Source organism: Equus przewalskii, chromosome 1, assembly GCF_037783145.1.
Source record: "Equus przewalskii isolate Varuska chromosome 1, EquPr2, whole genome shotgun sequence".
NCBI lineage: Eukaryota > Metazoa > Chordata > Mammalia > Perissodactyla > Equidae > Equus > Equus przewalskii.
Window position 1 is genome coordinate 80,793,610 of NC_091831.1, and position 13,400 is coordinate 80,807,009.

Below are 13,400 nucleotides of genomic sequence, written 5' to 3' on the forward strand. Positions count from 1 at the left end.
ATTTCTGCTCCCACCAGCTGAGTTAAGTGCATATCAAAAATCTACTCTTTACACCTGTTACAGTAACCAGATTAGGCCCAAGATGGAGCTGCTCATTCTAAACCCCACTTCAGCAACCCAAAACTGAAGTGTCTATGCTTGAGTCTCCCACAAAAGGAAGGCCTGGGGGTCAACCAATCAGCACTGGCCTGCTCAGCACAAGTTACCTGATGCTGCTCCGGGACTCCTTTTTGCTCCATATAAGGAAAGCAACCCTGCTTTAACCAGTCAGCACACGCCCAGTATAATTTCCTTGTTCCTGCTCACTTTGGTGGATAAAAATCTCTCCCACCTGTACAGCTCTCCAGAGCTTTCTAGCTGCTAGATTAGATGCTGCCGAATCATGAATTGTTGAATAAAAGCTACTAGCTCAGTAAATTGTCTGCGGAAAATTTTCTTTTAACATACCCAAACCTACTTATGTCAGTTGTACCCGTTACTGCAATTGGATAATTTAATACTATGCAAACTCATCACAAATGAGCAAAAATGTAGCTACAAAAATAAAAAGTTATTATTTCTATAAAAACTAAGTTGACTACTTTGGAAATTATCCATAAAGGCGTATTATTTTCCTTAAAATTTTTTGATAAATTGGTTATAAGTAAGACAACTACAAAAGACCAGGGAAAAAAAATCCCAAACACTGGAATTCTGTGATCAGATTGCTTCAAAAGTTTCTAAAGTTTCAATCTACTTTGAAGAACCAAAATTAGAAAATAAAGTTATTGTATAGATGTAGTTTATCAAAGAACAATAATCCAGAACTCCAACAAATGGACCCATACTCAAAGAAGACTCTTACTCTAGGTCAAAAGATTGGCCTCCCACATTCCCCACTGCTCCCAGAACAATCCATCGGCAGAAGTAACCTTGAATCTGAATGCTTCCTGAAGTCAAGTTATTCTACCTAAAACCGAAATCCCCCTGTATGGTGGCAAAATTTCAAAAGAACATATATGTATCAAGTATTTACTATGCACTATTTTAACAGCAAGAGACTAAAACAATCTCAATGTCCATCAACACGTGACTGGATGACTAAGCCACAGCACATTCACACAATGGAATGTGACACAGCTGCAAAAAGGCACAAAGAACACCTCTATACACTTGTACTGAGGGATCTCCAGGAAATAACAGTAAGAGTAAAAAAGCAAGGGGAGAAAATTACACACCGTGTGCTACCATTCAACTAGGAGGAGTTTGGGAGGCAGTTACAAATACGTACACGTGCGTGCACATGCATGCACACACATTTGCTTTTATGTTTTAAATGAAGTAAGGGGGACAGAGGAACAGGATGGAGGGAACAAGGATCAAACGTAGCCTTTTTTGATTCTACCTTGTTCCGCACACTTGACTCTGGGACCTGTGCATGTTTCCCATAATTATTAACAACAACAACAACAAAAAATCAGAAAACTTTTTAATCTCTAAAATTCAAAAGCAAAATGAAACAAACCTAAATATTTATTGAATCACTGGTGTAACCACACAAAAAGGAATTATTTCAACTGATTTAAAACACAATTTCACCCCACATCCCTAGAGGAATCTATCCTAAGAATAAAAAGAATTGGAGAAAAATGCTTTTTAATTCTTAAACCATTTTCAGTAATCATATTGTTAGTAATAATATTGATAAATAAGTATGGTATCAATATTGTTAGGAACCAAGACTTTCAGCATGAGACAGAAATATGAAATCAGAGAAGTTCAGTAAAATCCTCTATTCCTAAATTTGAAATGGAAAAATCAGTATTAAACTCATGAAGTATTTTCTGTTAGAAACAACAAATTTCCCAGCTCTGTCCACTCAAAAAGCATAGAGGCAATGACCACCGTGTGGTATCTCAACTGTGGTCTCTAAACACAACATCCACTAAAGGAACCAGGGCTCGTGGAAGAAAGGGCTGATTCTATAGTTGGAAATGTACAAGATGAGCCTGGACATCTTGTCATGCCAGAAAGCAAGATGGCATCAAAGGCGTTCATGTCAAAAGGACCCAAGAGGGGCCGGCCTGGTGGCGCAGTGGTTAAGTGCGCACGTTCTGCTTCCGCAGCCCCAGGTTCACCGGTTCTGATCCCGGGTGTGGACAAACCCCGGTTTGGATCCCAGGTGTGGACATGGCACCGCTTGGTACACCATGCTGTGGTAGGCATCCCATATATAAAGTAGAGGAAGACTGGCACAGATGTTAGCTCAGGGCCAGTCTTCCTCAGCAAAAAGAGGAGGATTGGCAGTAGTTAGCTCAGGGCTAATCTTCCTCAAAAAAAAAACAAACTATGATGGACTTAAAAAATAATCATATATGTTAAAATTCATGTGTTCATAATGATATCTTTAAAAATAAAGAAAAAATCATTGGTCATCTTTGGAGATATTAAGGGCCCTCCAAGAGTTATAAATAATGGGAAAGAATCACTCACTTAACCTGTTTGCCCTATATGAACTGTACCTCCAGGCAGACAAATAATTGATAAAGAGAAACTTCTCTATAAAAGTATTACAGCTAATAAATGAAGAAATGGTGAAATTAAAACAGTAAGATCTTGCAAATCCTTGATTAAATAATGACTCTATTCAAGTTCTAAGTGGCCACTAATATCACAAAGAAAAAAACAGACATTATATGCTATTGGAAACCACCTTCTATGAAATATTTTTGCAACAAAAATAAACCTAAATCAAATCAAACCTCCAAAACTAACATTAAGTTTACAAGAAGCATGGGGTGGGGCTGGGGAACAAACATGTTAAATGACACCACTGGGATGCATTCAGCAAAAATTCATAGTATGGGCACCTTGACAAGATAAATGACAAGATTTCTTCAGCAAACATATTTTAAGAACAAAGAAAGTAAATAGCAAGTGGAATCTACAGGTTAAAAGATATTAAGGAAAACATATTAACTGAATGTAGTATATGGATGTACCTTCCTCAGATCCTGACTCAAACAAATCAACTGCAAAAAAAAAAAAGCATGAAATAACTTTGGGGTGATAGTGGTATTGTGACTAATTTTAAGAAAACAGCCCTTATCTTTCAGTGAAAGTACTAAAATATTTAGATAAAATGATATGTTAACTAGAATTTGCATCAAAGATACAGTGGGAGCGGGAGTATAAGGAGACAAAAGAAGCGTGAGTGGATGCCAGCTGGGGACGGACACACAGTTCATTGTACTATTCCTCTACTTTTGCATATATTTTCAGTTTTTCATAACTAAGTTTTTAAAATGTGACGAATGACTGTACATCTATAAGCTTCACGTTTTCCTCTTCTATAATTCTTTCAGTGTAAGTGGCAATGCTTGTGTTCTTTCACCTGTCTGTCCTCTGGGGTGCATGCCCCTTACTTCTCTAAATTATAAACTAAAAGCACAGACCCTGCTACATAGGAGGTGCTTGATAAATGTCAAATGAATAAATTCTGTTTGCTATACATCTCCGCTGCTCTGGTTAACCCCCCAATAACTTTAATCTGTCAATTTAGTTTGTGGCGAAGAATGAATAAATAGAACTAAGCATAAAAAATAAGGTAAAAAATCTAAAACCCTGCACTTAACCTTTTTAAGTCTATATTCCACAAAAGATGCTTATTGTTTGTGTGTGTGTGTGTGTGTGTGGTAAAACAAATGTAACAAAACTTATCAAATTAACCATTTTTAGGTGTACAGTTTGGTAGTTTTCACATTACTGTGAAAAGATCTCCAGAACTTTTTCAACTCCGACGACTGAAACTCTAGACCCATTAAACAAAAGATGCTTATTCTTAATACTTTCTATTCATTGCCTATTCTATCTTATACATGCCTCTAGCTACCATGACAGCTTTTAAAGTATAATTGTTCTGACAATAAACTTTATGGCTCACTAGCACAATAATAGCACATTAAAACAACAACAACAAAAAACTCATCCTTGAAGGAAAAGGGAGAGATCAGAAGTATGACTATGACAGAAGATCCATAGGAAGCCCTGTGCAGAGAGGAGGACAGGGCTGGAATGTGGCTTCAGGGTCACTCTGAATGGGAGAAAGGGGCCAGAAGAAGCAGGCCCACCCACAGCTGAGAGAAGTCAAGGAGGCAGCACCGCCTACAGAAGTAGTAGTCCTGTTGTTTGCATTCAACAGAGGCTTACAGCTCCTCCGGCTCCCCCATAACAACGATGGCAAGACTGCTAGTAAGTACCCAGTGCCAATCTAACAGCCGCCTCAGATTAGGGACTTAGGAAGGCAGTGTGCCAAACCTCATTTAATAGACTTTTAGTTCAATATGCCTATTCAGTCCTACAAAAGAAATAATGATAATGACTTGGCTATACATTTGGTAACAATAAGCGACCATGGTATAAGTATTTAACAAATATGTAAGGAAAATGATCACTGACACTTTTCTGCCTAATACTATAGTTGTCATTAACTTTAGTATTTCTATCTTAGGAAAACGAATCCTGAGTCAATCACTACCTCTGAAAATCACTCTCATACAAACAGTATTCTTCTGAAGCACAGCTCCCAGATGAGCCTGTACTGGGACCACTCCAGGAAAGATAGAGAAATTTTGCACATGACTGAGGTATTGGCAGGGTCAGACCTGCCAAACGCTTGTTTACAAAAAAAGACCGAGAAATCTCCAGTGGGGGGAGGAGGGAGGTTACAATTCACTCTAGTGCAAGAGTCTGAGTTAGAAAGTCATAGAACACGAGCACAGAGTAGTGGCTTGGAGGACAACATGATGTCCGTCACTCACACTACGCTGCTTAAAACAAGGGAACTGCAAATAGATTTAAAGATACATCTCAAAAAGGCTCTGTAGAACAGCAAAATTTCGAGGAATCAGCAGCACAGGAAGCATCAGCTGCTAGCCATAAAACCGACAGCAGCAGGGATGATAATGATCATCCTGGTGGCCCAGCCACGATGGTTGCCCTGTCAACACAACGTTTGCACTAGCAACAGTGGCTGCACCGCCAATGCCGGGCACAGGGGTGGAAGCTCTCAGTTCAGCCTCCAGCACCAGCAGGCCGTGCATGGGTGTGTGTGTACACACAAACACACATATGTATACCTGTGTCTAACATCCAACTATTAACAGTGCAGCTGGCGAGCATCCAGGGAGAAAATGGACTCATAGGGAACTTTCAGTTTTGCAATACTGACTGATTTTTTTTTTTACAAATATAGTTCCACAAATAAAACTTATATTTTGATGAAATAAAATCTACATAAAATAGAGCATTTTGAGGCCTAAAGGGAAGGAAATATGTAGTAAAATCAGTAAAATTTAATACAGAATTTATAATAAATCCCCAAAGCATTTGTGCTTTGACAATTCTTGACTTTTCTTTTTTTTTTTTTTTTTTTGAGGAAGATTAGCCCTGAGCTAACGTCTGCTGCCAATCCTCCTCTTCTTGCTGAGGAAGACTGGCCCTGAGCTAACATCGTGCCCATCTTCCTCTACTTTATATGTGTGACGCCTACCACAGCATGGCGTGCCAAGCAGTGCCATGTCCGCACCTGGGATCCAAACCTGCGAACCCCTGGCTGCTGAAGTGGAACGTGTGCACTTAACCGCTGTGCCACCGGGCTGGCCCCAGCAATTCTTGACTTCTTAAATCAAATAAATATTCCAAGTGAATATATCTTAGAAAAGCTGTGGTTTAAAAAGTAATAATTTCCTGGCAATTTCAATCATTCAGGAAGAATATAAGTCTTAGGAAAAGAATGAATAACTCTAGCCTTGTTCTAATTGTCTGGAATTTAGAAGTTAGTAAAAACATCATAAACTTAATAGGCCATCAGAGGCAGCACAATATAAAAGTACAAGGTTCAGAGTCAGGGAACCTAGTCTGAGACCTGTGTTTGCCACTGCTAGTGAGCCTGTGCCAGAACAAACACTAACAGAGAGCTTACTGCACCATAGGCCAGTTCCACACACTTCACATACATGGCAGTCCCCGCCTTATCCAGGAGGAATATGTTGCAAGATCCCAGTGAATGCCTGAAACCATGGATAGTGCCAAACCCTATATATACTATGTTTTTTCCTATACATACTTACCTATGATAGAGTTTAATTTATAAATTAGGCACAGTAAGAGAGTAACAACAATATCTTCTCTTTGGCATATCCAAATTGCCAGCACTATTACTCTTGCACTTTGGGGCCATTAGTAAGTAAAATAAGGGTTACTTGAACACAACCACTGAGATACCGTGACAGTCAATATCATAACCGAGAGGGCTACTGACTGACAGATGGGTAGTGTATACAATGCAGACACGCTGGACAAAGGCATGATTCACGTCCTGGGTGGGAGGGAGCGGGAGGGCGCAAGATTTCATCACGCTACTCAGAACAGCGAGCAATTTAAAACTTATAAATTGTTTATTTCTTTAATTTTCCATTTAATATTTTCTGACTGTGGTTGACCATAGATAACAAGCCACAGAAAGCGAAACTGTGGATAAGTGGGGACTATGGTACTAATTAAACCAATCCTCACAACTGTATGAGACCGATCCTACTACTATCCACATTTTACCCTTGGGGAACTGAGACAGAAGAGTGGACTGGCATGCTCAAGGTCTCTCAGCTGGGGAGGGTTAGTCTAGATGGTAGCAGCAAGCCTAGCCGCAGCCCAAGCCTTGCTGATGCTGTGCTCTGATTCAGCAAGCTGTGAAGACTGGCCCGGGCCTTTCTTAGTTTCCTCATTTAGCAGGGCTCCTCTTGTCCTTTTGCCTTTATGCGTTTTAACTTATGGCTCTAAAAAGAATGAATGACATAACAAAAGTGGAAAGTGTTTTGCAAACTGTACAGTGGTATAAAGATGATAGTTAAATGTCTACCATCCACAAACATGCTATGATTTTTCATTTGACTTTGTATTACAGAACACAATATGAAGGATTTTTAAGAAATAAAATGGTCCCTAAAACCATTTCTTGTATTACTGACTCAAACACATAAAAATTTGTTTTCACTTAATTGGAGATGCTCTTACAGATACTGATATTTCAATAAACATGAACATTAAATCTCTGAGAATAAAGCCTCCATAAATATGACTGGAAATCTGCATTTCTTTCTTGGCTGAAATCTCAGAAACAAAAAATTCCAAGTGTGCATTACATTTATCATAGTTTTCACACAAGAATAAACAGGATAAGAATTTTTAATTCGCCAAACTTATTTCTGCAACAGGATTATTAATTTTCTAGGTTGGACAGCTTTTATTTTTATATCGTTCATGGTTCCACAAAGAATTTTAAACAGCTTAGAAGGATATAAGCTAGACATGTCATCAGGGCACCCAGCCAAGGGAGGTTTTGATCTCATGAACCTTCCTTCTCCCAACACACAGATAAGCATCAGACCCAAGGATAACCAACACACAGGCTGGGGAGAGGCTACTTAGGTAAACTGGCATATGGAATCTGGACACACAGGTCCAGAACCCACACTAGGAATTAGGCACTTAATAAAAGGAGTTGAAGCTGAGAGGATACATGGAGTAAAGGAAGATCCTCAAAGATTCACAAGCAAGGCTAAGGTCAGAGGGAGTTAATGACCATGAACAGAAGATATGAAACAGAGAAAAGATATCACAGAGGATGAGGAAACCTTCTGGCCTCAAGGAAAATATGAAGCAGACATGAAGAGAACAGCAGAGATGCAATGAGCCAATAAATGTGTCTGGTCCCTAGAATGATGTCAGATCCTGACAGCCTTTCAGCTCCAGTTTCCTTGTGGGCTTAAAATAAACACTTTAAAAAAAACACTCAAGCGAGTTTCTGTTCCTTAAAATCAAAAAGCCTTATATATGACACTTACAATGATAAGATATATGTAAATATGCAAGGGAAATGAGGCAAGGAGAAAAAAGGAATAAGAAAAAAATAACATAGTCCCTTTCCTAGTTCTTTATGATAAAACTATGTCCTCTGCACACACAGGAAAGAATTCCAATTTTCTATGATGGCAGGACATTTGTCCAGTTCATTCAAAAACGGTAACAAATAACTAGAGAATATGTTTAAAAGAAGTGAGCCAAAAATTTCATCATTTTTTTATTTAAATACTTCATATGTAGTTACTCTGATCAGACAAGAGATTAGAGAAGACCCTCACTCTTTAGATAGTATGACAGTACAGACTTACTTTGAGCATTTTGCTAAGAGTTGGTAAAAGAAAGTCTGGTTCAATTACTTATAGTTTCAATTCCATTCTGCTTAATTTCATCACCAATCATAACGTCATTTCTATTAGGAAAGTTGCAATTACATTAATGAGCTATCTACTTAAATGTATTGATTTCATAGAAGTGCTATCTAGTATGTGAAGTAAGACCATCCTAATTCATGACACCACCAATAATTAATTCAAAATTTAAAAATCAATATATCAAGAGAATGCTAAGACAAACCACAAGCTGGGAGAAAATATTTGTAAGAGACGCATCTGATAAAGGACTGTTATCTGAAATATCCAAAGAACTCTTGAAACTCAACAACAACCAACCTGATTAAAACAGGTGCCAAAGACCTTAACAGACACCTCACCAAGGAAGATATATAAATGGCAAATAAGAACATGAAAAGATGTTTCACATCATATGTTACCAGGGAAATGCAAATGAAAACAACAATGGGATACCACTATACACCTATTAGAATGGCCAAAGTCAAGAACACTGACAACACCACCAAATGCTGGTGAAGATGCGGAGGAACAGGAATTCTCATTCACTGCTGGTGGGAATCCAAAATGGTTCAGCCACTTCGGAAGACAGTTTGGAGGTTTCTTACAAAACTAAACTTACTCTTACCATATTATCCAGCAATCACATTCCTTGGTATTTACCCAAATGAAGTGAAAGCTTATGTCCACACAAAAGCCTGCACATGGATGTTTATAGCAGTTTTATTCATAATTGCCTAAACTTGGAAGAGACCAAAATGTCCTTCAGTAGGTGAGTGGGTAAAAAAACTGTGGTACATCCACACAATGGAGCAGGGCCATGAATAGTAACTGATTCAGCAGGCCCAAAAATGATGAATTCTAAGCTGGCAGCCGGGAAGCCCTGAGACAGCTAATTTACATTATAAAACTTGTGCAGAAAGCTGAGGAACTGACAACACTGGGTAGCTCCAGAAGGACTGGGGGCTTAAGGTAAAGTTAGAATCAGGAGGATAATGGATAAATTGATCAAGAAGTTGTTAGCATCCCTTTCCACTCACAAGGCCAGCTAAATAAAATGTACCTGTAATGAGTACTGAGTACTGGTACTCTGAAAAGTGGGTAACATCATCCAGGACAAAAGTGCTCCCTACTTCCTAGCAGAATTCATATTCGAATGGTCTCTTGAGGAAAATATCTCCAATTGAGGTCCTTTAGACTCCCACAGACTAAATCTGAAAAGAAACAAAGAAAAAGCTAATGACCAAAATTTACCATATACACAAAGAAATGTGTCTCTATGAGTGAGAGCCAGCAGAAAGAACAAACAACAGAAACAATATTTGAAGAGATAAGAGCTAAGAACTTTCAAAAACAGATGAAAGACCTGGATGAAGATTCAGCAAACATAATATACAGCAAGTAGTATAAACAAAAAGAACTCAACACCTAGACACATTGTAGCAAATTACAAAGCCAAAGAAAAAATTTTAAAACAGCCAGAGATAAAGAACAGATTACTACAGTTAGATTTTGCTAGACAATTCTCACCAACAGCAACAAAAGCCAGAAGACAGCCGAATATAATCTTCAAACTACAGAGAAAACGTAACTGTCATCCAGCATTGTATGCCCGGCAAAACTATACTTCAATAATGAAGATGAAATAAAAATATTTCCAAATAAACAATAATATAAAGAGTTTATTACCAGCAGACCTTCACTAAAAAACTTTGAAAGAATATACTGCAGAAAAATGGAAAATTATCTCAGAAACAAGATGTGAGATGGCAGAAGAAATAATATACAAGTACTGGTAAACATGCAAGTAACTGTAAACAAACATTTCCCAGGCTAAAAATAATAACGGTTTGCAATTTGTAAAGAGAGAAAACAGAAATCTGAAAACCAAACTGCTTAAGTAAAGGTGTGAAGAAGGAGAGGTCATTAGAGTTAAAATATTTTAAAGTCTTTGTATTTTTTTAGAGGGCAATTAAGATATCGCTAACTTCCAGTTTTGTTAACTCAAAACTCTATAGTAATATTTCAAGAATAAACCATGAAAAAAACTCCCAAACCAACAAGGGAGAAAATACCATAAGAAAAGTGCAAAAACCTTTTTTTTTTAAAAGAACAAAAAAGAAAGAGAAAAAATCAGCATAGAAAAGTGCAAACAGAAAGCATAAAGTAAAATGGCACCGAAAATGTATCAATAATCATAATATACATAAACGAATTAAAATTGCCAATTAAAACACAGATTATAAGATTATTTTATAAAATATAAACAGCTCTAGTTATAAAGGGCTTACACAAGACATACCCAATGAATAATAACACAAGAAGTTGAAAGTAAAAGGATTAAAAATGTTGTCAAGTAACTATTAATTAAAAGAAAAAAGGAACGACTATAATATTATCAGAAGAAATAGGCTTATTGCAGCTGTTACCCAGTGTAAGTGAGAGAGAGTTGACAAAACATGGTCTTAATGAGTGGAAGTCTCAACTGAGAAATGAAAACTATGAAAAAGAACCAAATGGAAATCCTAGAACTGAAAAGAATAAAAAGTTAAAACAAAAAAATCACTGGATGATCTTAATAGATTGAAGATGGCAGAAGAGTCAGTGAATTGGCAGACAAACCAATAGAAGTTACCCAAGCCGAAAAATGGAGGAAAAAAAAAATTGGACAAAAATGAACTCTCCCAAACCTGTCCATACAACTGGAGACAAAGATGGGAAAATTGGAGCAGAAAAAAATATCTGAAAATATAATACCCCAAATTTCACTAAAAAAAACCCCACTGATTTATAAATCCAAGAAACTCAGTGAACACTAAGTAGGATGAATATAAACAGAATTGTACCTGAGCATATCAGAAAACAGCTGAAAACCAAAAATAAAGAGAAAAATTTTGAAAGCACCTACAAAGAAATAATAATTACACTAACAGTAACAATAATATGAATGAAAACTGACTTTTTATCAGATAAAAGAAGCCAAAAAACAATGAAACAATATCTATAATGCTGGAAGAAAAAACTGTCAACCCAGAATCCCATATGCAGCAAAAATATCCTTCAAAAACTAAGGCAAAATAAAGATGTTCAGATAAACAAAAACTAGGAAATTCATCCCTAGCAAATGAAACCTGATTAAAAACTAAGATCTATACAAAGGAATGAAGGGTACTAGAAATGGTAAATACGTGGGTAAATATAAAGAACTCTCTTTCATTTTCTCCTCAATTTCTTTAGAAGACACTGGCTGTTTAATGCAAGAAGTATAACACTGGGGCTTAAAATGTAGGTATATGTAAAATATATGACAATAATACAATGAATGAGGCAACAGTGGGATTATACTGTTGCAAGGTTTTTATATTTTATGAGGAGTGGTATAATATTAACTCTAAGAGTAGACAGACTGGGATAAGTTAAGAGTGAATGTTGCAATTGCAAATGCAATAATTAAAAAAAGTTGTTAAATGGAATACTAAAAGATAGTCAATTTACCCTCTAGGGGAAAAGAGTAACAGAAAAAGAAAAGAAAAAAAAGAGATCTAAACCCAACTACAGTCAATTCTCATTATTTGCAGTAGTTATGTTCTATAAAGTCACCCCGAACACTCAATTACTGAGTATGGAACCACTACTCCTGGGGAAACACAGGGTTAGGTTCCCGTGAGGCTCTGGTCACCACACTTCAGTCAACCAATCAATACATAACCTTGTTTCATGTTTGCTCCTCTTTAAAGACACCTTATTTAGCAAATATATATTGTTGACTCATTAACATTGAACTCATGACCAATAGCACTATAACACACGCCTGGAAGCAGCTTATCTAACAAGGCTATTTTCTCTGTAAGGCACATCATGACGTTCTTGAACTTAGGAACACCAGACAGCACCTCAGCACTATGCTTATGCGCAATTTTAAACAGTGAAATCATCAACAAAAAAGTACAAATATGTGAAAAACAAGGCACTATGAGGATGAAACATGAAAGCAGAGTATCAATTTGTTCAACCTCAGCTGGGGGTGTGCATCTCAAACAACTCAAATTTTTCACTGCTCTGTGCATGTCTGTGAATGACCATGAGAGCACTGAGAATACTGATTTTGGGGTTACTAATAAATTTTAGCAAGCAGGCAAAGCTGCAGATATAGAATCCATGAATAATGAGGATCAACTGTGTATTGATAAGTATATTAAATAGAAAGGGACTAAATATTCCAATTAAAAGGAAGAGATTGTCAGACTGGAAAAAGAAAAACCAAGACTCAACTATATCATGTCTACAAGGGATATACTTCGAATATAAAGACACAGTTTAAAAGTAAGAGAATGGAAAAAGATACACCATGCAAACACTAGTAATAAGGAAAACACAAATGACACAAGATGACACTCTAAAAATCTGGATAGCTATATATCTGTTAGATAAATTGAATTTGTTACCCTATCCGTCTGCAAAAAGAAAACATCACTCAGATGGTTTCACTGGTGAATTCTATCAAACATATGAGGAAGAAAAGAAAGGAGGAAACACTTCCCAATTCATTTTAGATGCTCTGCATAAACCTATTACCAAAACCTAAAAAAAATTACAAAAAAGCTACATTTCATGAAAACTACAAAAAAACTACTTATCATGAACATGGTTTATGAACGCAGATGAAAACATCCTTGGCAAACTAATGGAAAAATCAAAATCAGTAACTTAAAAAAGAGTAATCTATCATGACAAAGTGGGGTTTCTCTCAGGAATATAAAGATAGATTAACATTTGAAAGTCAATGTCATTTAACATAATAACAGATGCAACAAAACCATGTGACAAAAATCAACATCCATTCAGCTTTTTAAAAAACTCACAACACACTAGAAACAGAAAGAAATTTCCTCAATCATATAAATGTACAGCAAATAACATTTAATAACGAAATCCTGAGGATTTCCCCTCTACAACTGGCTATAAGGCAAGGAAGCCCATTCTCACCACTTCCACTCAACAAAATACAGAATGCCCTAGGCAGTGTAATATGGCAGGGAAAAGAAATACAAGGCATAAAAATTGGAAAAGAAGATGTTTCTTTTCACAGGCTACATAATTGCTAAGAAAGAAATTCCTAAGAAATCTAAGTCAATTCAGCAAGTTTACACG

The 13,400-nt window shown here is 36.8% G+C and overlaps 1 protein-coding gene across 21 annotated transcripts in view; it reads right to left on the reverse strand.

The window, feature by feature from the left end:
- The window catches only part of MARCHF8 (membrane associated ring-CH-type finger 8), a 120,786-nt gene that overhangs the window by 91,570 nt on the left and 15,816 nt on the right, over window positions 1-13,400 (reverse strand). For 3 of the 21 annotated variants that reach the window (XM_070569274.1, XM_070569279.1, XM_070569228.1), the window contains exon 2: window positions 9,313-9,463. The exons of the other annotated variants lie outside the window; for them this stretch is intronic. The gene's annotated coding sequence lies outside the window, so the exon portion shown is untranslated. The remainder of the gene's footprint in view (window positions 1-9,312; window positions 9,464-13,400) is intronic. 21 annotated transcript variants of the gene reach the window in all.